A 3760-nucleotide genomic window follows, 5' to 3' on the forward strand; every position below is an offset into this window, starting at 1 on the left:
AAAAAGAGGTCTGATTGGGAGGCACACATTCAGCTCTTTTAGAAATACACACTGAAATATTTATTGATGAAACGATGATGTTTAGATTTGCATCCCAGAAATCCAGAGGCAGATGCAAATGTGTTGAAGAATTTCTTGGGTGTTCATAAAACCAGGCTGTCTAGGAATAATTGTGGAAACTGGGTGATGGGAACATGGGGTTCATCTTGTAATTGTGGAAACTGGGTGATGGGAACATGGGGTTCATCTTGTCTTTCTCTCTGCTTGATATGCCTGACATTTGATGGAATTAAACACTTGTAATGATCAGAGTAGCAAATTCAAATGCTTCCAAGGCCAGGCAGGTAACATCAATGAGAGAAGCAAGCAAGGTGGAGAGTGTGGCATAGTGTGGAAGAATATGCCTCTTGCAAAGGGGATAACCAATATTCAGTTCCAGCTCAGTATTGCTGGCTAGGAATGCTGGGCCAGGACTGCTGGATTTTCCCATTTTTCAAGGTTGATCAAATATCAAAACATTTTTATAAAACCTTCAGTTCCTTAAATAATAGCAATGAACTGAAACATATTTTATTAAAAAGTACACTGGCCATCTAAATCAGGTCTACAAAACAGATTCATGCCACAGCTCCCAATTTGCAGATTGCCTGAGAAGCCCATTTCAAATAATTTCATTTCATGGAATAGAAGAAATTAATTGAAAGCTCTTCTGAAGCCAACACTCCTAAACTACCATTGTTCTGTCCTGACAGTCTTCATTGTCAGTCCTGCATATGCTTTTCTCTCTGCCCTGCACCCCTGCCTGAAGTTTCTCCTCTTTATCTTTCACACTCTTCATCTAGTTCAGATCTCCAAGTTCTGAACACTAAACACCAGAGCATCACAAGTGTCTCAGACAGAGCTGAATTGATCTTTCTTTCTAGGACATTTTGTAGCTTTCCTTAATGATAAGCATGTGCTTGGGGAAGCTTTAAGAAATATTATGTCTCAAGGGTCAAGCCAACAGACTGTGAAGACAAAGGCATCTTAGAGAGGAAAAAGGAGATTTTATGAAACTAATGTCTCTTGTGATCAAGATAAGTTTTCCTGAAATGCAGTAGTTCTCTCCATCTCCTTTGATTTTTTTCTTCCTGTGAAGATACTATTCTAAATGCTTTTAAAAATATTAACTCATTTATCCTTATTACAACAGGAAACAGGAAGGACCTCAGTATAGGCATTCTAGGATGTGATCAGATTTGAGCAGGGTTTCACACTTGATGTGAATTGAGTATCAAAATTGTGGAGTATTTGGGCATTCTCAAGGGACTAATGGGGCTTCTTGTAGAGTGTGCCTCAACACCCAGCAAGTTCTAGCATTGCAACACCAATGTGCAGCTGCTTCCCTTAAGGGTTTGTCTTTCAGTGTTCTTGATGGAACTGAGAGTAAGCTGTTCCTTAGAGGATCAGGTCAGATTAACTCCTAGTCTGAGCCAGCCATGGGAATTATGTAGGATGGGATGAGATGTTCTCCAAATGTTCACTTAAGGGGTCCTGTGGTCAGTGTGGGAACTCACTTCCTCCCTTTTTCTCCACCCCTAAATCAACTTGCAACCCAGCATTATCCCTTCTGTAGGGTCCTAGATGGGAAGGAGGTGGAATATTCAGTTAAGTAGAATGTTTGTCACCCCATTCTGTCACGTCCCCTATTGGCACCTTTTTTCTCTATAAGACCCTTATTTTTGGCCACATCTCATCACTTGCAATGCCTAAGCAAGTTCCACTCACAGCCACAGGTTATAAGCAGGGAGACAATAGCAATCCTTTGGAAGGGAGCCTGAGCATCATCCAAGGGACCTAAGTTACCTCAGAACCCTAGAAACCAGTACAATGCTGCAGATTGAGGAGGAACACCAAGCTGTGGCCCCGGCTGTGTTCCCAGAGTGCACTGCGGTTGTAGAAGCTAGAGGCTTTTTTTAGCGACAACGGCCATGGATCGCAAAGATCAGTATTGTGGCCCTACATACTATGGCCTAGGGATGTGTGCGGTAGATGTGAATGTTGAAGATCAGCAAGGTGTAGCAGTGGAAGCCGCAAGGGCAGGAGCAGCCGGAAGTGGCCACTTTGGTGAAGATGTAGGCTTCTTCGACAACAAGAAGCACGAGGGTGGCATGATCCAAGAAGGCGAAGTAGGCCTCATCCGCCATGGCAGTAGCCTGGAGCCCCAGCAACAGGCGCAATCTGCGGAGAAGGAAGAATTGGCTCCAGTGGTTCCGCTGCCTCGGCGCAAGCGTCCTCGAATCCAATACAAGTTCTCACAATGGCAGGTGCAGGAACTGGAGAGTGTTTTCCAAGTTACTCAATATCCTGATGTGGTCAGCAGGTAAGTGACTGGCTCTGGGAGGGGGTCATTCTCCAGGACTTCAGGTTCTTTTGGGGATAACTTTCCTCTGTCCTGGCCCCCGTCCTGTCCTGCCCCTCTTAAGCACGGGTCTTCACCTGCCTTTCTGCTCTGTGGGGTTTGCCTTGTGGGAATCGGGTCAACATTTTCATGTGGTACTAACATGAATTAAGTCTGGAAATCAGTAGTTAGCTGGTTGTTGTTTTGTTTCAAAGTTGTAATAAAATACACAAAACATGAAATTTATTATCTAAACCACTTTTGACGTGTGGATCTAAGCAGTGTTAAGTATTTACATGTTGTGGTGGGACAGAACCACCAAAACATCTTAATCTGGCTGAAATGAAACTCTAAATCCATTAAACAACTTCCTTTCCCTACCCCCTCGTCCTGATCGGGGCTCAGTACCAGTATTCTACTTTTTTATCCTATGAATTCGATCACTCTGGGTGCTTCGTATAAGTGAGATCCTATGGTATTTGTCTCTTGGTGATTGCCTTATATCTTTTTGTGTAATGTCCTTAAGGTTTATCCATGTTGTAGCATGTGTTAGCCTCATATCTGAGGCTGAGTAATATTCCAGTATATGGAACTATCAAAACTGTTTTGAAAAATTCCTTACCAAATATATAATTTTCAAATATTTTCTTCCATTGTGTGGTTGCCTTTTCACTCTCTTGATTATGTATTTTGATTTGTCTTTACTTTTGATGTAGTCCACTTGATTTTTCTTTTATTGTCTGTGCTAGAGGTCTGCTTTTGTAAATGAAATTTTATTTGAATCAGGATCAGGAGAATGACTTACTATCATGCAACTTCAGTGCTGTAGCCATCCTTACTTAAAATTTATATAACTTGTTCCTCATAGATTTTTGCATTAATTTTTATTTTTTTAACATGGGAAAGTTATCTGTTTGGACTACTGAACAGTTATTGTCACCTTTATTTGTTTATTTATTTTTTGGTGGTGCTGGGGTTTGAACCCAGGGCCTTGTGCATGCAAGGCAAACACTCTATCAATTGAGCTACATCCCCAGCCCACCTTTAATTTTTTGATGAGGTAAAACCATTTCTTTTTTGGTGGGGGGTACTGGGGATTGAACTCAGGGGCGCTCAACCACTAATCCACAACCCCAGCCCTGTTTCATATTTTATTTAGACACAGGGTCTCACTGAGTTGCTTAGTGTCTCAGGGCGGCTAAGGCTGGCTTTGAATTTGCGATCCTCCCTTATGGTCTCAGCCTCCCCTGCCACTGGGATTACAGGCATGTGCCACTGTGCCCCGCTAAGGTCAAACCATTTCTAAAGTGAGACTTTTCCAGAGAATTACAGAAAAGTATGCTTAAGTAGTTGTGAGGTGAGATTGTAAATTTCAAACAA

The 3760-nt window shown here is 42.2% G+C and overlaps 1 non-coding gene across 1 annotated transcript; it reads right to left on the minus strand.

Moving 5' to 3' along the window:
* Positions 1-3342: 3342 nt before the first annotated feature.
* Trnaa-ugc lies at positions 3343-3415 on the minus strand. The gene has a single exon. It is a non-coding gene; the product is annotated as a tRNA-Ala (tRNA).
* Positions 3416-3760: the final 345 nt, after the last annotated feature.

This window comes from Marmota marmota, unplaced genomic scaffold (assembly GCF_001458135.2).
Source record: "Marmota marmota marmota unplaced genomic scaffold, marMar, whole genome shotgun sequence".
Lineage (NCBI taxonomy): Eukaryota > Metazoa > Chordata > Mammalia > Rodentia > Sciuridae > Marmota > Marmota marmota.